This window comes from Cupressus sempervirens, chromosome 10, assembly GCF_028749045.1.
Source record: "Cupressus sempervirens isolate cs-2001-9-10 chromosome 10, ASM2874904v1, whole genome shotgun sequence".
Classification (NCBI taxonomy): Eukaryota; Viridiplantae; Streptophyta; class Pinopsida; order Cupressales; family Cupressaceae; genus Cupressus; species Cupressus sempervirens.
In genome coordinates, this window is record NC_143127.1 from 404,368,050 (window position 1) to 404,395,792 (window position 27,743).

The window sequence follows — 27,743 nt, forward strand, 5'->3', positions numbered from 1 at the left end:
GGATTCCATCCATATTTTATTCATTAATTGGATGCATGAGCCCTTTACATGTAAAAAACAAGTAAAATATGAGAGAAGAAATAGGAGGAAGCTTTTAGTCAAAGTAGGAGCATCTGGGGGTGTGAAAAATAGAAGCTAGTCCTTTACTAAGTGTGTGTCGAAGTTAAATTGCCATTAGAATGCATTTTTGATACATGAAAAGTGTTATTTTTGGAACAAGTAGTTAACTATTAGTGCACCTCTGAATTGTAGAGTTGTGTACCTATGGACCTATGCACTTGGGGAGCTGTGGACCTTGATAGGGTCAAAATCTCAAAATTTTACTGTGTGTCAAAATTGAAATTCTGGCATCTAGGTTTTGTTCTTCTTCATCCCAAAGCTATGTTTAGATGTTTGCCCTTGAATTTCTCTATCACCTCAGTAATATTATCTACATTTGAAAGATATAAAGACTCATATTTATCTTTTACCTTCTATCTATAATTGTCTACCTCAATCTGAGTGTTAACAAAATCTCTGAGTTTGGTATCCAATTCTAACAAGGCTTTTTCTGTCCTAAAGGCTTGTTGGATGTCCTCATCATCAACCACCTCCAAAATAATCTTCTTGAAATTCTCCACTACTACCTCTATAGGTAAAATTTTTTTGCATTCCTCATCTTCAAAAATATCCAAGCATGCATCACTGTAGTGTCTCTCTACTTCCACAATTTGCTCTCGAGCTTGGTCCTTGAGCCGATGAATCTCCTCATGTAATGTTCCCATTACCTTATTGCTATCTGCTATCTTTTCTATCCAGTCATCAATCATGTCTAGTTCTTCTCTAGTATATACATCAATCAAAACCCAATATCTTTGGCCCTTTATGGCTTGCAGAGTTTGTAAATCCTTACTCCAGGCTCATACTTCATCCATATTACTGAAGTCCTACTTCAAAATTGCTACAATTTTATTCACATTCTCCTACATAGCATGTAGTAACTTCAAATTCCCTATGATTATCATAACACCTTTTTCCTCAAAACTTTCTTCTTCTACAGCCTCAGTCTCAGTAGACCCTGTAGCTTGAACCTCGATGTCTTGGGAAGGTGGTTGGGAATATTTCACTATAACTCATGGTGGAGGAGTAAGATCAGGACCCTATGTATCTGGCAGCATTTGCGTCTAATCTTCCTATTTAGGTTCACCTATAAGGGTGTCCCTGATGTTATCCCCAATCAAATCTATACCTACGGGCATGAAATAAAAATTTGACATTGAGAAAACATCATCACCCTCTTCACTTTGCTCATCCACCCACTGTTGTACTTCATCTTCCAAAGAAGAGAGTTCTAAGGGTTCTACTTGAGTGGATGTTGGGGTACCCATGGCACTTCTTCTCCTTTGTAACTCTTTGGCTCTTGCTAGCTAAGTTCTTCTCTATAGGGGCACTTGTTCCTCTTCGTCTTCTGATTCTTCTTCTTCCTACTCTTCATCTCCCTCTAGAATTCTTTTAGGAATAGATGGGGAAGGCACCAATCTTTTCTTGATCCTTTGCCTCTTTTTCATTTGAATCTTACTACTCTTCTTTTGTTTCTTGGAGGTAGAAGGAGAAGCTAGCTCTTCTTGTACAAGAGGAATGGAGGCTTGTGGAATCTCATCCTCTTCTGATTGGCTGGACACAACAAGAGGCAACTGAGGTTCATCTTGGACTTGAGTAGCTCTAGTATCATCAAACGCTTGTGCACTCTATTCTTGTTGTTGTAGAGGTGCATGTTCTTTGGCATATTCTATCTGAATCCTCTAAGGGGAAGTTCTCTTTCTTTTTTTCTTTCCCTTCCTTTTAGGATAGTGATAATATCCAACTAGGCGATCAAGCTAGTACACTGTCTCTAGCCTTATAGGAGACTAGGCTACAAAGGTAAGAATTGTTACTTTCTTCCCTCTACCTCTTTCTAGATGGGCATGTGTGTGGAAGATCACTATATCAGGAATTGGATCAAGTGGAAAATGTTTTTTGATCCAATCCATCATCATTATAATAATATGCCTTGCTTAATGATTAATATAATCAGCCTCCTCCCTATCAACCTCGACATTCATAATGGGTCTTTCACCAATTTTGTCTATGTTGAATAAGGGGTCTAGTAACTCATTAGAATTTAATTGCATTATCTCCTATGGGATGTTCAACTGGAAAGCCTTTTTTTCTAGATACAAAGTCATCCTACAGTAGTCCCTAATGTGAACATCATAGTCATTTGTGGCATTCATCCAGTGATCTTCAAAAACATCCTCATGGTGAAAGTCTTTTCTTGCCATACTCTCCACTCTCCCAACATTGTCAAAATAGGGTTGGGGAGAGTTGGATTTTTCAAGGGGATAATTCTCCCATTCCCACTCAAAGGATAAAATGTCTTGCTTCCACTTCACCTAATATGGTCCAATGATCAATGGCCATGCCCAACAAGGTCTTCGTTGTCTCTTTATCTTCTCATAGGCTGACTCAATTTTTTGTGCAATCTCCAATAGCACCAACTTGTCACTAGGATATCTCAGGAGCTTCTTAGGATTGATGGATGCACCAACTACTCATAGATATGTGAATATCTTGAACTAGATGAAGTAGGCTATGATAATTGTGATTTGTGCTTTGGCTTCATCAAATAACCTCTTCCTATAGTCTCCCTCAATGAATTGAATGATCATGAAGATGAACACATCATTCACGATTCTGTATTCCTTGCTCTATGTTGAGAGCTTCTTCTTCACCAACTGAGGGTAGACTATAGATGGCCAGGCATTGGGATCCTATATACTGCCTCTCCTATACAAAATGGGATAGTTTTTTGCCCTTGCTACAAGCAGGTATACCATGTAAGAAGTCATGTAAAATTTCTTCTTATCCTTCATAGTCCTTAATTTCTCACACAAGTTTTCACTTAGTGTGGTGGCCCAATCTAGTGGTATCTTTGCCTGTCTGATAGTCTCAATGAAGTTGACCATAAAGGTGCTGAGGTGACTTGCTACAGGTAATCCCATGACTCTGCTCAAGAGAATGATAGAGTATCCAATGTCTTCCTTCATGTATCCCCAAGTCATGTCTACTTTGCCTATTATTCTTCCCCAAGGAGGCTTCTTGATGAGGTAGAAGGATTGTATGATGTCAATTGCATCCTGTTGGTGTGCCTTGTACCATCTCTTAGTTGTTTCATACAAGAGTCTAATGAACTGGTCTGGTCTTAGGAGATGGAAGACCCTCTCAATGTTGTCAGGTCATAGGTCCAACACAACCTCTCCTATGATGCTCTTGACAACTCTTTCTTCAAGAACAAAATATTGTGCCAGAACCATGATTAGTTTAGTTGATTGTACTAACACAAGATGTGAAACTACATTCACCAACCCATAATGGATGAGTGAAGATATCATGGCCAATCTCTTTGTTGGCTTGTTGCAAATCCATAGGAATTCTCCTAGATCCATGTGCCCTAAGTTAGTATCTCCAATTTTTGTGTGGTCATCATGAAATCTTGACTTTGAGGGAATGCGTTGGAATTTGAAAACTATGGGTTTGGATGCTACTCTTGATGTGGATGTCATTTGATCACTTGCATGTCACAAGAGAAAAAAATGTTTATCAGTTCAAAGTAATAAAGACTAGAAATAAAATGTAAAAGCTCTCAATTTAAATAAACATAAAGGAAAATAAAATGCCCAATTTGGGCATTTTTATTTATTTATTTATCATTTTCTATTTTAAAATTTTAAAATTTTAAAATTATATTTTCTTTTAAAATTATATATATATTTTTAATTAAAATAAAAGACAAAATTTTCGGCACGCGGTGCTAGTGGACAGCACATGACACTGATTTATGGTTCGTAGTGCTGAGGGTACCATGGAGGCGCATAGGCGTAGGTTTTGGCATGCAGTGCTAGGCATTATAAGGTGTGTGGCATTAGAGGGTTGCAACACACAGTTTCGGAGGACACGCAAAGTGGCGTGTGGGATTTGGAGGGGCACTAAAGGAAGACCATGCATGCCATGAGGGCAGATTTGAGGGTCACATGTAGAGGCGCGAGCTATTCCGCGACGATGGTTTTTTCTTAAGTGCTATGTGTGTAATGCCATGTGCGAAGGTTGTACACGATGTGGCTTAGATTTTTGAGGGCCATGTATAAACTACGCATGGTACGATGCTTCACCATAGGCACATGCGGTGTGGCACGATGCCACAAGTGCACGTGCATGACACCACAGGCACACATGGCGTGGCGCTGCATTGTTAGTGCATGCAACCGCATGCAAGTTAAAAAAATGCTCACCTTCTTTAACTATCACAAGGCAGACATGGAAGAATAGAATGGAATGTGTTAGGGTAGGGGTGGGGTTTTACAACCCCTCCACGCTCGCGGGTCGTGTAGGTGCGCGTATGCATGGCTTGCACTCGGGGGCATGCACGCGTGACAATTATAATTTATTTAAATTTTTTAAAAAGAAAATTTCCATTTTTTATATATATATTTTTAATTTTTTCATCTCTTTTATTTTTTCAATTTTTTGGGTTTTTTAATTTTTTAATTTTTTTGTGCTTTTCTAATTTTTTGATTTTTTTTGTGTTTTTTGACTGTAACACTCTTGAATTCTAATATTTTCTCTTGACTCTTGAACTATGAGTTTGGGAGTTAGGAAAAAAAGTAGGGGGTCCCCATTCCTAGTGAGGAACGGGGGGTGTGTTGTGAGACCACACCATGACTCTAGTGAGCTATGAATGTCTCCCGAGCATTAAAAGAAAAACTGAGTGGAGGATAATTTGTCACTAAGTATACATATAAAGCATTAATGATGATTGAAAAGAGGAAATTTTTTAAAAGGAAGAAATTGAATGCATTATCTCACCATGAATTTCTATAGCTATTTGTGAAGAGAAAATTCATAAAACTTGAGCAAGCATGGTATCATCAAGTAGCAAAGTCAAGAAAGGTTTTGAAATGTTAGTTCATGGAGTCGACTACAAGGCACCTACTTTGAAGTTGAGTCCAGTGATTGCAGAGGTGCTCAACCCAGTTGGTGTACAATCTCAAATTTTTCCCAAGGTATTACTCATCTATGATATCCATTCATTCTACCATTATTCTATTCAAGAACTTGGTACTCAAGAGATGAATGAGGCATTCAATGAATTATGTTTGGATGGTGTATTGAAGCTTGAACATCAATATTTGGAAACCAAGGGTTTGTTGCATATTTCACATATGACAATGGATTTTCAAGTCAAATGGATTAGAATTATTTTAAGTCATGTTCACAATGGTAAATTATGGTTGGACCAATCCATTTATATTATGAAGAAAATGAGTCACAAAATTATTGGACTATTAATGTTAAACAAAGAAAAGATGAGAAAAATCCTAGGTCAAGTTGAATTGGCTAAGCAATCTCTTGTTGAGTGGGACAAAAGAGACATGGAGATAAAGTTTGGCATACATGTTATTTCTCACAAAAATTAGAGCTCTAGTTAGTTAAACAACGCATCATGTGAATCTATTGATCTTGCATACAAGGTGATAAAGAATAATCTATACTTTGACCTTGCCGAGTTACTATTGAACCAATTTAACAAGAACATGGAGAGCATTAGAGTGTCAAAGAACAACCCATGTAAGTTCAATTCCCTTTTGACATGTCTATTCTTCTTTGTTCAAATTTTTTTCCCTTCCAAAGGTTCTGTAGTATGGATGAAGGATGTTCTAGTTTTATATCAAATCAATGAATATATAGTAGAAATGGGTGAGAATTTTGACGACATCATGGATAATTATTTTGAAAAATTCAAATAAAAAATACAAAATAGGTTTAGGATACCCATGAAACTTGTGGAAGACTATGAGCAAGATATTTTTTTAATGGTTGATTGTGACAAAGTATACATACAATTAGTTAGACCTAGAGTCGCATGGGTTAAACCTCTAGAGTATGAGGTTAAAACTGATGACACTAAAGATATCATTTAAGATCTATTGAATGAGCATGTGGATCCCAAAGCTACCTATTGTAGAACATATTATGAAGAAAAGGTGAGAATTGAGTGAGATCAAGCTCCCTCAAGCAACAAACAAAGGAAGGAAGAGGATAGAAAAGTTAATGAAAAATACAAAGCAAGAAAGTTCTCCTCTTGTACTGATAGAAGGCAAAGGATATGATGTAAAAGATGATGAAGAGGATGAAGTAGAGAAATTTGAATCTGAGAAGGAAGAGCCCACCAAGAAGAAGGGGAGGGTCATTATAACTAGACCTACCAAATCCTCCCCTACTGTATTTACTAAAAGGGCATCCAAATCCAAAAGGAAGTTGAAGTTATGTTAAGATGAAGCTGGACAGATCATCTTCAAAAGGTCTACACCTACACTCCAATAAATATTAAAGAGGATAGAAGAAGGAATTGGCATGGTATTTTTAAAGTTTCTCAAGTATGAGACAAGGAATGAAGAAGATAAAAGATAGATTGAGGATACTATTGTGACTAAATTGGACAGTTGGAATTATTTACTAGATGAGCTTTCATAGTGAATTCCTAATGAACTTATGAAGACAATAAAACCTAGATGGGAAAATCCAAAGAAGACTATCAAGGAAATTTTTGAACAAAGTTTGAAGCAACTCATGCCGAGTCTCGGTGAGAAGGAAGTGAAGGAATCCTTGAAGAAAAATGAGAAGAATTTCACTCTCAACTTAAACACATGCATGATATTTCTTAAGGATATTGAATCTGTGGTAAAGATAACTACTACTGCATGGAAAAACATCTATCTGCTGCACAAACCCAGTGACTTTGTTGTGCACATTGATGAAAAATATGGTGAAGATGAGAAAGAAGAAGTAGAAATAAAAGATGATGAGATAGATAATTTTAGTCTTGATAATGAGGAGGAAGAATAGGGAAGCTACTAGATGAAGCCTTCCAAAGATACAAAGCATTGAAGAATCTAATGTAGAAAAGATTGCAGCTTAGATTATGACTTCATTTCCTCACTCTTCAAGCACATCCTTAGTGTAATCAGGCTCAAAGAATGCTTCTACCAAGTTGGTTGTGGATACCATTGCTACACCAAGAATCCAACCAAGCTCTAGATTTATTTTTTCGAGTGTTACATTGACTAAAGTTCACAACACTTCATCTTATGAGCAGAAAGTTCCTCCATCATCAAGCTTGACTGAGCAACAACTAGGTATTCCTATTATTAGAGTCATTTCTACATTTATTCTTATTCCATTTGTTTATATTCGAAGTGTATCCATAGCTAGTGCAATGAAAGTTGAGAATTGGTCTCAACAGAGCACTAAAGTTTTAAATCAAGGTAAAGAAATTGTTTGTACCATTCTAAAAGAAAAGGGTAAAGAAGAGGAAAAAAATAATCTAGATGAGGAAATTGTTATTTTGAATTGGGATATCTCTCTCCTCACTCCTGATCAAATGCATACCCTAGGAGAACTATTAAAGAAGAGAGCTAAGAAACAAAAGCTTAGAGAAGAGAAAAAGATGAAAAATCAAGTCCTCGAGGACATAAAGGGCATATTTGTTGATGCTTTGAGTATTGATGCTAATAGTACACAACCTATTCTTGACAACTAACTAAAATTGTCCATAAGTTCAATGAAGACCTAAATGGGTAGGAAAAACTACTACCAAGAGCTGAAAGAAAATTTGAGAATAAAGTATTGGAGCAAATGCACAAAAAATTGCAATAGATCAGGTAGAGTTATCTACTATTCTTTTTTCATTTGAAAATCTATAAGTGATGTTATTTCACTATTTTCCAAATTGAGAGAGACATATATCTTCACAAAGGAGATCAAGGATAAATTGTCCAATATAGATGAAGATATGAAGGTAAGTGCACACCAACTATCACTTGACCCAAGTTATAGTTCTACACACTTCACAAAGAACATATATTTTTAAAATCTATAGGTAGAATTATTGAAGGAAGAAGCCAAAATCAGGGCCACACTTGCAAAAATTCAAGACATGATTCTTTCAAACATGGATGCATTTTAGAAACACAATGCACATGCAAAGACTCTCATCCATGACAAAAACTTCTCCATAACTGACCACATGATGAAATTATTAGCAAAAGTTTAGATTGCCTTGCATGCAAGTAAGGTATTACAAGAGAATTGGGACAAGACTATGGTACTAATTTTGAAGGTACATTCTGATTTCTTGTCACATTATGGTATTAACATATAAATATTATACACATTCAAAATTTATGTCAAATTTATGGGGAGAATATGTTTAATATAAAAAGGGTGAGAAGATATAAGATATTGCATTATTGTATAAAGAGGGAGAAGATATTGATAAAAGGAGGAGAAGTATACTATACTCCAGATGCATGTATATAGGAGAGATATATATATGGGGGAGTAGCATGGTATTATGCATATACATGTACATATAGGTACAAAATATCTTTACAAAAGCAATTTTGAAAAATTATAAAAATAGAGTATGCTACCAAGCTATAGCAGTAGGAAGTCAAAATTGAGTTGAAGACTTGGAATGATAATTAAGGAAGTTTCATATATATATTTTGTTTCGATAAGTGTTTTTTCCACTAATACCAAAGAGGGAGATTGTTTACATTAAGGTCAATTTGTCTATCATTGATTCATGAACACTTAGTCAAATGGTCATATTGCTACTGAGCTCTATAGTTACTACCAAGCTTAACATTCACTCAAGAGTTTTAACCAAGTGTTTCAATTTCTCCCAATCCAAGTAGTTAGAATGCAATGTCTACCAAGCACCTGAGTTAGTTTACACTATTTTCCAAGCCACATAGTGTTTACCAAGCTTCAAAGACTATGTACAGTGCAAACTGAGTGTAGCAAAGCCTACCAAGCTATTTAGCAGAAGTGAAGGAGATTGTAGTCTTAACTGATCTTTGGTATGTTAACCAAGTTCTAATGTATCTACTAACATCATACTATTAACAATGTGAATCTAGTGTTGACCGAGTCATGCAATGTCAACCAAGGGATTCAACAACCATCAAATCACTGAGTCACACAATGCTGACCAAGATTGAGCTACTTGGAAGTGATTAGTATGGACCGAGCTTCAAAATCAACCAAGTGCCAAATTTTTCCAAGCATTGACTATGTTTGCAATTGGGAAGACTTTGTGAATTATGATGAAATTGGTCTTGTAGCTGACTCTAGTAAGTTGTTATTTGGATTGGTATACATATATATATAATGCATTGTATCATATCCAAAGATGCAATTGAAGTAGATTATGAAGTACACGAGTGTGAATTAAAGAAGGCTACAAGAAGTAGAAGGGACAATAGAGATTTATCTATCACAGTTAGGTGATCATTGTAATACAAGGAATCTCATTCAACAAATTTGAGTTGCAAATCAGAGATCAACCACTAGTTCATCCTAACAAGTGCATAAGTGAAATCTTTTAACAGGGTAGACTTAATAGTATTTTTCTAAATCTCTTAACTAAGTGCATACTTCATTGTATGTTTGTAAATTATTTAACAAGGTGGACCTCACAATCCTTATTGCTCCTAATAGGGAAGATCGCTAGAAGTGGTCAATTGTTAGCCTTAAAAGGCTAACTTTATATTGTAGTACTAAAGCTTGTGGGTATCATCCCCACCCTAGTTTTAATTTCTAATTGGAAGGTTTTTGGGTCACCTTATCTTGTGTAAAAGTGTTATGAATGTTTTATTTCTTTCATTCTTTCATGCATGCAATTAGATTAGACTATTATATGAAGGATGAATTGGTGAAGAAAGATAAAATTTTATTGGTTCCTAATTCACCCCTCCCCTCTTAGTAACCTAGCCTACCTTATATTTCCAAAAATACAATGATATTTCATAGCTACCACATGTAAAAGAGAGGTAAGGAATTAAAAAATATAAAATGATTTTGATGAATGCATCATATAAGTTTTTTCTTCTATATAATTTATAGTATATTGATGGAAGGCCAAAAGCAATAGGGAATATTGCAAGATTTATAAATAGTTCTTGATCTATGTCAACTAATAAGTGGTTGAATTGTATATTTGAGGTACGTAAGGGAAATTGTGTTTTTGTATGTGTGATAAAATCAATAAGTGTAATGGAAGATCTTCTAATAGATTACAATTTGAATCGTGTAGATACAAATAAATTCCCTATCATGAGACTAGTAAGTATAACATTTAAAAAAATTGCCTCTAATTAATATTGACTCCAATATACAATCTACTATTTTATTAATAATATTTCTTTTGAATTACTAATCTTTTCACAGGGTGACATGGATACACCACAATGTACAAGCAGAGATGTACTAGCTCACACACCTTCTACAGTGAAGGTATACCTTAATTATTGTAACTGTACAAACTATATAGAAACAAATTTTGTATTATTATGTTATTTTATTTATGAATTTGGAGCTATTTTGATGAAATTTTATAGATAATGATTGCACAACTTGAAACTTATTGATAGGGAAAAGAAAAAATGATAGCAGATCAAATGCAATCTGAAACACATGCGTAATTTCTAGATGACATCGCTCATAGTGTAGACCCCATATTCATGACCCATAAAATCATACAAAAATAAAGTGATGAAATTCTTAACATTATCCTTGAGAGAAATATAACCAAGAAGATAAAGACACTACAAGAAGAATTGATACTTAGAGTCAATTCTTTGAAGGTAAGCATCAATTAATCTTAAGCAATAATAAAAGTTCAATATATGTTTATATTTTATATTATTTTATGGATCAAGATCTAAACTACTATGTGTTCTTCTACAGGATTTTGTGACACCTACAAGGCCACTTGGTCAATATGGTGAGGTTTGTAGTACACAATGTTCATGTAAGTAACACTTTCTCTTCACAACATTATAACACTTAACTTTGATCTTTATCTATTACAAATGAAAGCAAACAATGTTGCAAATTTCTTTGCTAACAATGTGGCTTCCTCCTTTGGACATCCTTGAAAATAATGGTTTGATTTATGCTCCAAAGTCCATAAAAAAACTCCTATGGGAAGCAAGAATGCAACAGCTGTACACATTATGAAACAATATGAGAAATAATAGAAGATTGTGGCCCTAGTATTGCAACATTGTTTGTTTTCATCAACATTATAACACTTAACTTTTATTTTTGAATGCTTCTAGCTAGTATCCCATTTTATCTTTATCCATTGAAAATTTCTTTGCTAACAATGTATTCTTTAGCTCATGATGAAGTGCGAACACCTCCTTTCGTCATTGCTTTGATATTGTCAAGTGCATTGTTGGCAACAAGGAGGTTGCAAATATCTTTGACTATGCCAAGTAAAATTAGTAAAACCTTGTTTTGCTATATTTTATAATGTGCTAATCATGCATTATTTGTTTTCATTGGGTGGCTTTTATACTCATGGACCTATTATGTGCATCAACAGATTGACTTTTGGTTGATAAAACATCACAAAACTATACTACTAAAGCTGAACCATTTCCTGGAGTAGCCCATGTGACTAGTATGAGTTCATTTGTGGGGACATTGTTGCTGAACAAGAAAATTATGTTTCCATTGAAATTACAAAAGATTCCAAATGCTTTAAAATTGTTATTATTTACAGTATAATTATAGTTTATTTGTACATAACTCATTTTGGATTGATAATCCCATGATGTTTTTGTAGGAAATGATGTTTTCTATTATCATCTTTTTGAAATGACATTGAAGCTATTTGGACCCACCATACGTAAAAGGTACATAGTTTCATATCATTGCTACAATATTTTTTTTTTCTTCCATTTATTGTACTATATTAAAGTTATTAAAAAAGGTGGAATGAACACTGTCCTAAATTAAATAATAAGCTCATTACATCTTTTGAGGACCTTTTGGGAAAAAATATTTTTGACACTGCCCTACTTCTCAAAAGAGCACCCAAACATATAAAAACTATGAGGGACCAATATAGAAGGGGTCTAATGGATAATCCAAAGTATGATTATCCTCCTATGATTCCACTAATGGAGTGGAATGAAATAATAGAAGATACAAAAGAGAAAAGACTGTGTGGTAAAGAATATGAACCAACAAAGGTCAAAAGAAGGTATGTCATGATACTATTAAGTAGAACGTAATCATACACTAATTAGTTATCTTTTTAAAGATATAATCTAACATGTTTCAAATTGTTCATAGACTATAGGACACATCAGTGGCTACAAAAGCGAAACTAGAAAAGGTTGGCCAACCCAAACTTGGCTCTGGTGGCTATATGAATCTTTAGTCTCAACTTTTAAGTAGTAGCAATGGAATTTCATATAATTTTTATTTTTTAATATAATGTTGCAAATAATTTTGTTTAAACACATCATAAATGAAAAATTGACAATATTAAGCAAAAAATAAAGGGCACAAAATTCAATGTAGAGCCCACAAATGAAGATAAAAAAATTGCCTTGAAGGAAGGCTATAAAGTCATGGCTGCACACCTACACCAAGAATCTGAAAACCATACCCAAGAATTTGGTGCACCAAATGAGATAGGTAAATTGGTCAAATGAAAAGTAAATCAAATTGAGTGGTTGAGAAATTTATTTTTTGGTGTTAGTTTCCAACATAAATTAAATGCATAACAATGTGCATAACATTTTACTATAGCCTTCATATCCTATCACAAAACTTGTGCGTGATGAAGCTCATGATGTGCATCATAGTGGTGGAGGTATTAATTTTCCATTGAAAATTAATTACATAAGTATGAATACAATTTAACATCTTCAATTACATTTTGATGTGTAACCTTTTCTTTAATATGGTAGAGCGTGTTGAACATCATGGTAAAGGAGTGGAGCATGTTCCAAGTGTTCATCGTGTTGAGTTGGTGGTAGATAAAAATGTTATTATACATGATGTGGCATTGTCTAGTAATAAAAATGAATGTTTTTGATAAGATAAACAGGTTTTACAGGGACCCTAAAACCCAATAGTTAAAACAAAACCAAGGCTGATCATAAGCAGTTAAAGCCCAACCAAACAAAGACAAGTCACAAGGTTGATAATAAGCAAGAAAGCCCAACCAAAAACAAAGGCCAACAAAAAGGCCAGTTCAACTTATAGTCAAAAAGCCAGAACAAGAAAAAGCCAACTTGAAAAAAAATAGTAGTAAACTAATCAGCAAAAGATAGGAAAAAATAAACAATGATTACTCTTCTATCTTTCGCTCGAGCTCCTGCATAATCTGAACTACTTCATAGACTTTGTGAGTCTCCTCAGCCATCTGCTCCTATGTCTTTTGAGCTTCCCCATCTAGACTATTGAAAGTTATTTCTATCATCGTGTCATCTTCCATCCTAGCTCTTTCCTTGTCCTTGTCCTCACTCTCATCCAACATTCCTCTGGCTTTTAATTCTCTAGTAAGGGATAGAGTGTAATAGAATTGAGGATGGAACTCATCTGATTCTCTAGATTATGATTATATTTTTCTAGATTCAGGATTCTCTTCTAGGCCAAATTGAGTCTATCCTCCTGATCCTTCTAATTTCTTGGACTTGGTTCCTTCCTATTGTTTTCCAGATGACCGATTTTCTCTCTGAACTCTTCCAATTCATGGTAAAGCCATTTGATTGACTTGAAATTGTTGATCATGCTATTTTGAGCATTATTCAACAAATTTATGCCCATTTCCCTAGCATTATCCATTATTGCCACCATAGCTAGATTGATGAGGTCTTCAAACTTGAGCTGGCCCTACTTCTCTTCCAAGATTCGGGGATTCATTGTCTCTCTAAAAATTCCCATCTTGGTTGTATTTACATTGAAGTTTCTCCATGCCTTTCACCTATCCTTCATAACCACTTCACCACCCTCTCCACCAATATTCTCCTTCTCCTGCTCCTAGGGATGAATAGGGGAAAGAGGTATTGTTGAGATTTCCAGCCTTGAACCTAAAACCCCCTCAGTTTCCATCTCTATAACCCTCTTTCATTTTTTTGCAACTGGTTCTTCCCTCTTAATTTTTGTCTCCTCATTCTCATCATCAAATTTCATTTCCTCCTCTCCCTCATTGGAATATTCATCACCGTAGCCTATTATTTTAGGCCCATGTCCCTTAGGACTCTTCCTGCTTGGGGTTATAGATGAGGGCGATTTCTTTTCCAACTCTTTGGCATGTTATAAAAATGCATGTTATGTTCTACTAGTTAATTAAATACTTGTAACGGTTACAAAAAGAAAAGGAATATGCCAATTTAACCCATTTACTTGTTATTGCAATAGAGCCCTCTTTAGTGCAACAACCTCCTACTCCTCAAAATAGGAGGAGACATCATAATTTAACAGTAAATGCACCACAAGAGGAGGAGAATCAGGAAGATATTGGTGCTCCTACTAGCCTTTGCCTAAAGAAAGGTAAGAAAAACAAAAAGAAGATTTTTTTTTTAAAATACTCTTTGATAAACCTTGTTGGATAATGAAAGAACATTGTTTTAAGTCATTATCTATGAATATTGATTTTTATGTCATGTTAATGAATATTGTTATGTGTTAATGAAGTCTTGATTAGTATTGCATATTAATGAATGTTATGTGATTATATTGATTAAATGTTATAGTTCATAAATGGATGAATGAATGAATGAAGTATGTAATTGGATGATAATGGGGAATTTAGATTGATGTTAGGGGGAGGGGGGTGAGGCTAGATGAGCTTCCACCTTCACGTGGTCGACCTTGTTAAGTAGAGAATAATAAAGTATTCTTGAAACCAAGTGATGTTCAAACTAACATACCTTCATTAATTAATCAATTTCATTCAACAAATTTACCACTTGCCCCATTTTTGGGTCTTGTAGCTGGATCTAGGCCTGACACTAGAACAATAGTTTTACATGCAGGACATGATTGTTGGCAGTAATCAAATGACAATAACAGTGAGTAGATTAGTATGAATTTTACTTTGTTTGATTTTTTTAATTAGGGTTTCATTTTATTTCTAGTTGGTGCATATACAAGATCCATATAAAAAGTAAAAATATAGTACTATTCAATCACTACATTAAATTTTGATGAGAAGATCAATATGAATTTTTAGGGACATTCCTATTGGTATCAGGGACAATAGTATCTCTATAGAAAGGGTATGCATCTCTCAAAAATATATGCATACAAAGTTTGAACATGAGAAGACCCTAGAAGGAAATATACCCATTCATCTACATATAGTGTTTCTAGCTTTGGTTTGGCCTGCTTAGTGGCTTATGAATACTCTTCTATATCAACCCAAGCTATTATATTGCCTTCTTCTTGTTCCATGACTTCTACAATCAATCTCTTTGAACAACTCTGTCAATATCAACTTCTAAAAGCTTTGAATATCTTTGCAAATTTTAGAAATCTCTTAACACTCTAGATTTTATATCTAGATTGTGCAAAATATTCTAGCTCATAGAACCATTATATCAACTTATTAATAGAGAAAAGGGCAACAAAGAAGCATTTATGTTTCTTTATGTCAACGTTCGTGAAAAATCTCAGTTTCTATAAAAGTGCCAAAATCTACTTGTACTACTAGCCTTTTTCTATGCACTTTTTAATAGGTCATCACTTTTGAATCATGGTGAGGCTCTTAACAGTCAAATTTTTTCCTTAAAATTCATTCTTGTGACCCAACGACTCCCTTTAGTTGTCGTTCCATAGTCATTTTTTGCCTTAACATTTGACATCAGCAATCAAGCGATCACATCTTTTTACATTCTTCACTCCTTCATAGTCTAATCAATGTTTTTGGCCATTAACTGTGTGACTAAGCACCTTGAAGGTTTGACCCCTTATATAAATTCAATGGTAGGATTTCTCTATTTTATTAACATTAACATTTTTCCTTATGACCATGCAAATTCCCTTAATAGTCATGAATTTGCAGCTTCACACACCTTTCTTACTTTTAGGTTTTTATTTGTGCGACCACGTGATCACTTCCTACTTATAACCTATTCAAGACTTCATGGGGTCACAACTTTATTTATCTTATAAAAAAATTTCCCTATGATTTTGCGAGAAAAGGATCCTTCATGCTCTTTTAAACTGATTGTTGTTCACAATTCATCCTTACTAACATTTATTTAACATTGCAACTGCATGATCTATCATGTTCTACTTTCATTTTGACTTGTTTTCCTAGTCACGGTTTAAACATTTCTTTTAATTCTCAACCGTTGACCATGTGAATGAGCATCTTTAACTAGTTTTTCCATGTCGTAACTTGTTTTGATCAATTTCTTCTTAATATCATGGTAGTATAATCACATACATTCTTTCTTCAAACTAACCATGTTGTCATGTCACTAACTTTATAACTCTTATCCTTTTTAGTAGCATGACCAAGAAAACAAAATATTTCATGCACTTGGTAGTTATGTTCACCAAGTCACAACTTATCCTTCTCATTGTTTAGCTAGCATTGTGAATAAATGAAATAACATATTCTCAACTATATTGCTTAGTTGTAATCTGAAAACTAGAAACTTATCTTAACTATGCAACCATGTGAACCCATATCTTTTTGAACTTCATAATTGTCTTTACCAAGTTACAGTTCATCCTGCATATCATGACTTACCTTCCATAACTGCGCGACTGAAAATGATTTCAAGTGTTTTAACTTGGTCACTTCTTCATAGTCAAATCTCCTAAACATCTGGTCATCCCTGCGACTATGCAAATAAATTTATTTATGTGCTTCTAACTAGTTTCATACAATCACTGTTATCTTTCAGTCTTTGTCTTTTGAGGCCCTGACCGTGTGAACACAATAGTTCACCTAGTCACTATGAATGTTCATTATTCTTCTCTCATTCAAGTGATTGTGTGACTGAGACTTTATTGACTGTTTTGCCCAGTCATGGGATAAAAGGTAGTTGAGAACTTGAATGATGTGACTCAATGACTAGGGAAACTTCACTGCTTCACTAGGTCATACTATAAAATGTTATTTTCTTTGGATAATCTTTGATTGTGTGATAAAATTGATTGCCAAGTCGCACACTTAAAATCTTTATGAGCTTAAATCAAAACTCCTAACCCTTGGAGAGCTTATTTCATTGATCGTTGATCATGTTAAGATCAACAATGGGTGTATCCCTGCATTCTAAAGTTGTGCAAGGTTTAAACAAAGTGGGGATGTGAGGTTGTAACATGTGGATGTGTAGGCCACTTTTCCATAGTTTAAAAGCAATGTATTTCATGCAAGTTCCTGATTGTCAATCAAATGATGATCAACAATCATTGATTCTCCAAATTCTAAAGATGTGTGAAGTTTAATGAAAGTGGGGAAGTGAGAAGCTACCATGTGGATAAAGTGGGACCATGTTTAGTATGTGGGCTACAGAAGGAAAACTATCAAAGCAAGTGACATATTGGTGTCTTCCTATTGGTTGAAGGTTGCTGAATAGGATAGTGGAGTGAGAGTTTTGCATAACCATTGATCAAATGATGATAAACCATCGTTGATTCCTCATATTTTGAAAGTGCATAAAGTTTAACCAAAGTGGGGAGGCGAGGTTGTGACACATGGACTTGGTGGGGTCAGTTGTGTCATGAATTTCTAGATGACATTGAGTTGGATAATATGCCAAGTGGTTTGTTCTAATTTTCGAAAGGCACAACATGTAAGCAAAGGTAGATGTTGAGTTGGATCAATGAGCCTGATGTCTTTTAAGTGACCGTAGTAATAGTTGGAATCACTTAGGATCGTCAATCAAATGATGATCAATGATTGTTGCTTCCCCAAATTTTGAAAATGATTGAACTTTAATTAAAGTGGGAAAGCAATGCATTGACACATCTAACTTATGAAAAAGGTAATGGAGCTTTTAATTTTTTAAAGGAATCATCTAATTTGGCATAAATCAATGGTTTGGTTTCAAATTTTGCAGCGCGACTTGAAATATGACTGTTACAACATTAATTCTGATCAATGCAAGTTCGTGTGAAGCCAATTGCCATAAAATTTATGATTCCTCTCATTATTGAGTACCAAACAACAAAGGATTTTTAGAGTGTAGAAATATTCAATATTTTAAATTACATTTTCTCAAAGCCACAAATCATTGTAGACAAAATTCTTAGTGGAGCAAACAAGTTTTTTTGGGTGAGTACTAAAAATCTTTGGTTAGTCAAGAATTTGTAGTTGTAATGAGATAATATAGATAAAATGCCTCTACAAAGGGATTTTTCAGGAATGGTAGATTACCAGTTCAGAGTTGTGCATGATGATTTTCTGGAACAATTACCACAATCAACTAATGAGTCTTCCATAGGAAAAGAACTAGTGCCTAAAAACCCTAGATTACTGGTCAATGAGGGTTTGAATGACAAGGCCAATTGGTTAAGAGATGTCCAAACATCTGCTGGGGGTTTAGAGTTTTTCTGCAAATGGTTTTTAGAGAGAAAACTTGATACTCCTTTAAACAATGTATGGGACTTTGACATTGGTAAGCTGGTTGTACTAGGTTTTTTCTTTGATGATGATTTACTGACCACGATAGCAAAGACATATAACCCAATGTCAAGGATGGTCAAGAGTCATAGTGGAGATAATCTCTTTAGCATTTTACCAGAGCTAATTAGGGAAAATTTCAAGTTAAACCCTAATCATGTAGTAAATGAGAAAATTGACATGGAGGATTTGTAAGAAAGATATGATACACGGAGGGTGTACCTAAGGAGAAGGCCACTGTAGGAACACTTTGTTAAAATAGGTCAATTACGATTAGTGACTACTAGTACCCCAAAGCCATTGTTAAGGAAATATTTCAATCTTAGGGCTCAAGCACTATATTTTTCTCTCTGAAAAATATTTGGAATGGATGAACAGGATCACATCCAATGATCAATTTTTTTATCATTTCTTAGACATTGCAATATGGCATGAGTTCAATTTTTGACTTCACTACATATTTAGCAGAAGAAATCCATGATGGACTAATAGGCATCAATAAGGCTAAAGTTGTAAAATCATTTTGCTGGTACTCAATATTGAGGCAGATATGATTGTACAAGGGTATTACCTTTTCTCCAAAGAGATGGAGTTGGAGCTAGAGAAGGATGGAGACAAACTATCAGTCTAGCTATGGAGCACTGATATGACCTAAGAGGTCACTAATACTAGTTTTGTTAGATTTGATAGTAATTTTTCTTCCAAGCTTAGAATTCTATTGACTGGAGATAACCCTAGAATACCTCAGTCTTTGCTGGAATTGATTAGACCAAAGGATCATACCAAAGAACTGAAGGTGAGCCATAATTAGGGAGAAATTATCCCATATTAAGTTTCTAGTGTGCTCAAAGTGCATGGTTTCCTAAGGAAACCACATGTGTTGCCACATCAAGTACCTTTGAAGGTGGAGATTGAAGAATTCTTATGGAAAGTAGGAGGGTTAGAAGAAAATGAACTGTTAGGAAGATCTAAAGGTACTTCTTCCCTCAGATTAATGTTGTCCATAATTTTTTTTTGTCAAGAAGGGTTAGAGGCAATTAGATATTTTAAAGACAAATACTAGATGGCCTAGTCTCATTCTCATTCTATAGATCTTGAAGGTTTCTATGAACATATTATTTATTTTCATGAAGGTATAATTAGAAATCAATTTTCACTACAAGAGCAAGAGGTTAGAAAAGAAAATTGGAAAGTGTACAATAGGGTGCTTGAATTTGTTAATTCCTTTGAGCTAGAGTATAATCCCCTTCCTGATAAGAAATATTGGGGTGTCAAAATAGATATGCTTATGAACAATTTTTCTATGTTTATGCAAACCTTTAAAATGAAAAGAAATAAATTTTGACTCAAACTCATCTAGACATGACCATTGAGGTAGAAAATAGGTTGGCTAGTAGAGAAATCATAAACTTGGGCTAGTACACATTGCAGAAGAGAGTTGGTTATTTTGTGGCAAGAAATATTTAGCTTGTACCTCTTTATAAGAGATAACTATCAAAGAGTCCACCCACTACTCCTATTGTAAAGAATAAAAAGTTATAATAGGGTTCCTCTTCCAAGATTGAAGAGTATTCTCCTTCACAGACCCCTATCTGAATAGAAAATCTATACTCCTTAAGGGAGTAATTGAAACAAATGGGAGATGAAAGGAATATTGTTATAAGTACAATAGAGATAGAAGAAGGAGCACTTGAAAAGCCTCCCATACCATGATTAGCTCTTATTGTAGGAGATTTTCAAGGTAGAGAAATTGACCCTATGATGTAACAAGCATCTAAGAAGTTTTTGGATGATGAGAGCTTTGTAAAGTCTGGAGAATTTACTCAATTTTTGTGGAGAGGCAATATTAGCAATTTTGAGGCAAGGTGTAAGAAAATTAAAATAGAGCAAACTGATAGGCATGACTTTGAAATTTAAGAAGAGGTCAAGGTTGGCCTCATAGAAGAGTTTGATAAAATAACCCCTAAGGGAGGCAGGAAACTACTAAAGGACTTAAGGATCATGATACTTCTTGAATGGGACATTGCTAATGCAATGATCTTTGATGTAGTTAGAAAGGCAAAAGACACCCAGTTCAAAACTGAGGAGGAATTTTTGCAAGCCCATAAGGCTTGAAATATAGTAACAACCATCAATCCTTGGTCCTATGGTCTATTCAAAAGAGAGACAAAGCTAGAATTTAAGAGGTCTCAAATTCTAAGCACATAGGTAGTCTCATGGTTTACAAGGCAGAAGAGGTAGATAGTGACAAAGTGGCCCGAATGACTAAAGAAATGGTTGATTTTGGAGTTGTGGTTTTTCCTAAAGAAAAGAATAAATTCTTGGAGTTAAATGATAAATTTTAAAAGGTCTTGGATTCCTTGAAGAAAGAGGAAAGAAGATCAACCAACTAGAAAGCATGATTACACAAATGGATAAATAGTTTGGGAAGACAAAAGTAGGTACATAATCTGGTCAACTCAAGATTGTTTATCCTCCTCCTCCAGTACCACCTTTTAATACCATCCCAATTGTAGACATTTCTAATACTCCTTAAAATGTATACAAAAGAGGAGCTTGATGAGGAGAAGGCAAAAATATGGTCATTCCATGTGGAATTGGGCATCAAGCATGAAGATAAAATTAGAGATACAATTTTGTATCTAGTGGAAAGAGTTGGTTGGCCTTCATTTTATTTAGAATTATCCAAAATAGTATAGATATGGAATGAGTTAATGAATAATGAAACAGTCTTAAGGCTAATTTTGGACAAATGGATTAGTAAGGATGATATCATCACAACCCTTTGTTGTCATGTGATTGATTTTTCTAATGAACAAGTTGAAAGAACTTTTGAACAGGCTACTAATCTCATAGATTTTGATTGTAAGAGAAATTTGTTCCAGAGAAAAATAAATAATTATTTTTTGAAATACCTTGGTAAATTTTTTTATCTCTTTCCACATCTACTTAAAGGTATAGGCCAAATAAGAGAAAAAGAGGAATGGGCTAAAAAATTGAATGAACTAATGAGCATCAAGCTTAATACAGTTGTAAATGATAAAAAATATATATATTTGGTTTTCTAGAACTATAGAGGAAGTGGTACAAGTACAACTATTTTTAATTCTTTTAAATAAGATTTTGAAGAAATAAGGAAAATTGGAAGAATGTCTTGAGAAAGGAGGAAAAAATATTGAGTTTTAATTGGTATGATGATACACTCTTTGACAAGTGGGTAGCTGATTATGCTCCAACAACATAGTTATTAAAAGTGATAGTTGAAGGAGAAAAAATGGACAAGTCTATTGCTATAGAAAAGGTGCAGTTAATTGATGTATTAGTGCAAACAAAGATATTAGATGAAGAACAACCAATTGCAATTATGGACATGGTAGTTCAAACTAATGATATGGAAGGGGATCAACCAATTATGATAAATATCTAGATCACTAAACCTGATACATCAAGTATAAGCCAAGTGGTCCCATAGTTGGAAGAGCAATAGATGCAAAAGAGCCAATCATCAGATGCAGTGGATCAACAAGTAGTTGCTACAAAAAAATTGGTCCCACCACAAGAAGATCAGTGGTAAAGACATTCTATTGTAAAGTTGCAAGTGAGCACCAATTTATTTTTATTTTTTTATAGTGATAACTTTTGTCCTTTTTTCTTTCTTTTGTTCTAAGGATAGGTGCCCTTTTCCCTCTATTCATGTAGCTTGTTACATCTCACACTATATAAGTGAGTTCCCAAGGCTAGAGGATGGTCCAAAGTCTGTATAACTTTTAATGTTTATGCTATTGTCTATAGTCAATTTGGTTTTTTTTTTTTGTTAATTGTATGATGTATTCAATTTCACAAGTCTAAGAATACAAATGGATATTGAATAACAAGTATGTCATATATTGAGTTGGTATTGAGTTTATACTAGTAATATATTAGTTTCAAAGAATATTAATACATGTAGGGAGTTTTGAATATCTGTGTCTCTAAATTTTGTCTCCATTTTCATATGATTATGACTTTGGGATTGAGTGAGAAAATTTCGTGCAATTTAATTCAGCTTAGATAGGTCGTATGTCAATTTATTGTTGCTTTTAATTGAAGTAATTAAGTAATTTCTTCCATAAATTGATAGGGTTTCAAAGAATTTGAGAGGGATATCATAAGAATGGGGTTTAGGGTTAACAATTGATCATTTTAATTGCAAGATAATTATATAGGTCAAGCATTTACTACTATGACTTTGTGCAAAAAATGGATAAGGCATTGATCATAAGTTGTGATGCAAATTGATACAATTGTTTGGTTACACAAAGTACATATAAATCAAATCAATTTTAACTTTTTGTAATGAAGAATCAAACAATTCATCTTCACTTATTTGTAATAATATTTCTTTGAATCATAGGTAGCTACATAATCAAGGAGTTATTACAAATCTAAGAATAGTTGTGACCATTATTTGCTATAGGGGATAGATTTGGAGAGAACAGTGTGAATGAATGAACTGTGTAAAAGAATATCAAAAAATGTCTAGTCATTCTCATCCCTAAGGTGCACCCGCCTTAGCTCTATAGAGCCTAAAGTGTAGAGAGTCCTTGTGATTTTGTGGAAGTTGGTCCATATCTGAAGAGAATTTAGTTGAAAATAGGAAGTAGCTAACCCTTAGACAAAGTCTTGTCTTTGGTATCCAATCTCATGAAATCTAGGGTGACAGCCATGTCTACGTCCTGTGAACTATTTATTTATTATCATGCAAACTTGATAGGGATACATTAAAACCTTATTCATCCTTATATATTAAGTCCATTATTTCCTTTGCATTGAATGAAGATTTTGAAGTTGCAACGATGCGATTACCTCTTTTTGCTTTGTCACCCCAATTCATTACTTAACTATCAAAAGGGTCATGAAAGCATGACATGATCATCTCAACAGTCAGTGTAGCTTCATAGCTTAGAAGGATAGCATCTAGTTTCAAGTCATGAAGTTGTCACTAACCATACATCATATGGTCATAAGTCAAGTTTTTCCTTAAGAATACCTTAGGGGCCCATGATTTTCATAACCGTCAAATCTTGTTAGATTAATGGCTAGTGTATTCACACTTCCTAAAGATGTGTAAAGTTTTTCCAATGCAAGAATATGAGCTTTTGACTCATTTCTTGGTGGGTCAGGTGCATATGACATCCTCATCACATCATCATAAGGGTTAGGGGGCAATTAATGTAACCTATTTTGGAGGATTTGTTCATTGAATGAAAGAAGATCAATTGAATTGATACAACTCCATCAAAAAAAATTGTATTTTAAGTTGTGATGGTGCGATAATGAAGAGCTGCAGTCAAATCAAGGGGCTTCACATCTTCACATATAGTTAAAGCTTACCCTGAGTTAAGGTGGCAATGATGAAAAATGCCTTGTTCACTCATTCATAAGGTTAAAGGCATGTTTAAGTTCCAAGGTTGTGATGGGGCGATCAATAGTTGAGGTTGGTCTTCATAACTTTGCAGGTGGCCAAACAGTTAAAGAAGAAATGCAGGTTGTGAAGCTGTGAAAATTGTCATGCAGTTAGGAAAAGTATTTTTGCACCATCACACATGAATCAAGGAAAACCCTAGTTGGGATGGTGAAGTGGCGATCCCCTTTGTTCACACTTTCATAGGAAGTTCAAGGAAAACCTTCATTAAGGTTGTGAAGCAACGAAATACGTTGAGTGCACCTTTGCAAGGTTAACATTGAGGTTAATGATTTAAGTGGAGATGGTGTGATGATAGCTAGTTTGATAGCCTTGCATGGTTGTAGCAGTTAGTGGAGAGGAGAAGATGTCAGTTTTGACTTAGTAATCACAAAAAAGGATGGTCTTGATACAACCATAGGTATCAAAGATGCAGTCAGGTTTTATGTCATGATGGTGCAAATGGAAACACTAGCAATTAAGATCATAATAGTCACTGTGTTGCATGAAATTTATGTCACACTCAATTTCAGGTTGTGAAAGGGAAACAATGGAAAAATGAATGGCTTCCCACCATTGCAAGGACAAGAAATGTTAGCTCCATAAGCACAACAATTTTGCAAAAGGTCAATTTCATGTTGAGTGCAAGGTCACAACAATTAAGGGGTTAAAGTGGTAAAAGGCTACAATGGAGCAATATGGTAAAAAATGGGGATGAGTTATTCTAAAGTTTCACCATAGGTGAGTCGCACAGATAGCTGTCACTCTGTTACCATGTTGCATGAATTAAAACATCCTCTTCTCACCATAATAACATAATGACAACCCTTGATCTTAAGGAAGATCAAGGGCTTTAATGATCTGGTTATTAATTAAACATAAAAGGTAACCCACATAAGATAAAAAAATATTATAACAAGACCTTGGGTTAACAACAAGTTAGGACTTCAAAAAATTAAGCGGAAAAACCTTAAAAATTAAGTGAGAAAAGTTTTTTGCACTCTTAAAAATGCGACCAATGTAAACCCAGTTTGAGGAATCTAGGGAAAAAATTCATTAGGGTAACAAAATTTTAGGGATTTTTTCTAGGGCATAACCAAATGAAAGACACACAATTCCTAATTTCAAATGGACTACTAGATTTTCGCTGTAATTTTTCAAAATTTTATAAATTTGAAAAACCAAGCCAACATCCAAAATATGGATGACCTTTGAATGCACCTTACATCCATATTTTCTTCCATGATAACCACTGTACCTTCTATCAAATCTTGTTTCAATCATCAACCTCTGAACTCACCTTCAATTCAATCTATACATATACATATACATAAAATAATTTCATATAACTTGCAAAAAAATTTATCTGAATAATACAGGGAGCCATGCCAGGATTTTCTTGATTCACAAGCAATGATCTTGCAAGCCTTGTAAAGAAAGTTGCAATGCTTAGTCTTTTTGCTTATCTAGATCATGTTACTCCTCCCCTATCAAGAACTACAACAACAATCAACCTTGATTAGGTACTTTTTTGTAATTGTTTGTTAACTACATTTCTATACTTTAATTCATATGTATACCAACTTTCTTTAATGCTCACCATTATTGCTGACAGGTATACTTGGCTCTAGAAATCTATGAATACAATACATCAATGTATGTTGTAGAATCATCTATTGAATGTCAATAAAAATTTATGAATGCAATACAATAAAAAATTATGAATATCAATATTACATTTTACATTCTCTCTTTTATGCTCATTTAATCATTCTTTAAATCACATTTGGGATTTTCCATTTATTTTAGGGGAAGTAGTAGTTAGGGATTTGAGGCTATGGATCTACAAATTCTTCTAGGAGTTCAAAAGATATTGATCTTTAATTACTAGTGAGCATATAATAAGTTTTGATATATATTTCTAAAAATTGAATATATGAATTAATAGTATCCATTTGAAGTACACATTGACTAGGAAGGTGTTGTAGAGATAGTATTGGATCTCTATATCACATGGATGGACAATGGCCGTGGTGTAGTGCAAGAAATATTCTTCCAATATTTTGTGTTGCTAATTATATTTGTAGTTCTCATAGACATAATGTTGGTTAAATTAGGATCTGTCCCTCCTATTTAGGTGTCACAAACATATAGGTTGTGTATCCTTAATTTAGCTATCATGAATATCCAAGATGTATGTTTTCAATTCAAGAACTCATGAATAAGGTCATTATGTCAGCAGGCTACACGAAGTTGAATGACAGGAGAGAAAAAACCTATGTTTCCAGTACTTGTTAACCATTTCCACTAATTGGGAATTTTTATATCTTTTTTCTTTTAGATTACATATTTCTAAGCTTATGATTGCAATCAACATCTTTTGGTCAGAAGTTAAGCTTATGTGCACTACTTCACAAGTTGGGGAGCTAATAGGTGGGAGCCAAAGGGAGGAGCAATTGGAAGTTATTGAGACAAGGTATGTGGTGCAATGGGTTGTCTTTTTTCATTCTTTGTATAAAAAGTCATCTAAAAAATACTTTCATTGTGCATAACTTGTTTTTGATGTATGGTTGTAGCACTATTGAAGAGCCATCTTAAGTTAGAAATCATTGATTCAAGCATGGTGGGTACCCTCTTTTTTGTGTGTGGATTCAATCATGTTTGTTATGGTTTACCTTTGACATATTCTACTCATTCAATGTCTAATATTTTATATTCCTAGGTCTATTTTCCTTTGCATTGAATGAAGGGTTTCAAGTAATGGTGATGTGAAAAGCCCCTTTATCGCCTAGCCACTCTAGTTTGTGTCTTAATTGTGAGGAAAGTTGTGAAAGTGTGACATAGTCAACATGAATATTAGCATAGCTTTGCAGCCATTTGGGTTAACATCCAATTAGTCACATCATCGCAAGGGCCAGTTAGCAGCTAAGGAAATTATTTTTTGAAGGAGTATCCCTTCAATAGATGTAGACTAGTTTTGATCAATACATTCCATCAAAATGAGCTTCAGAGTTTAAGTTGTGATGATGCAAAAGATAACTAGACAAGTCCATTTTGTACCATCACAAGTTCTCAAGGTCAACCTAGGGTCAAGATAGTGATGATGTAGAATGCATTGTTCACACTATCACAAAGAGTTAAGTGCAACCCCTGTCAAGGCTACATAGCTACATAATCATTGCTTGCATCATCATAGGGTTATTTGTTGAGTTAAGAACCTAAGTCATGATGGTGTGATGAAAATTAGTCTAGTGGTTATCATCATTTTACAACAATCAGTGGAAAGAAACAACAAGCAATTACAATGGAGCGATCAATGGTTGAAAGTTGTCTTCAGAAGTCTAAACGATCAATGAAGAAAAGAAGTTGCGAAGTTGTGATGGCATAAAATAGTTGGCTTTAGGAATTTATTATAATGTTATAGTTAAAGGGATTTGAAACAATTTTTATGTTGTGAAGTTGTGAACAAAGAAATATGAAACAGTTAATGGTCTTCACAGCTTCAAATGGATTTACTGGCAATTACAGTTTTTAGTCATGAGGCTGTGAAATCAGGGATGGTAGTCATCAAAATAGGGATCGTAGATCACATGACATTAAGGGATTTCATGTTTGGAAGTTGTGAACTATGATAAGGCAAAGATAACTGTCTCATAGCCTCGCATGGTTAAATAACAGTTAGGCCCTAATTGTTGCGAGGGTGCAAGTAGTCCATTTAATAATGTTCATAAAGTCGTTGTAGCTAGTTGAATTTTTTTTTAAACAAAACAAGTTGGT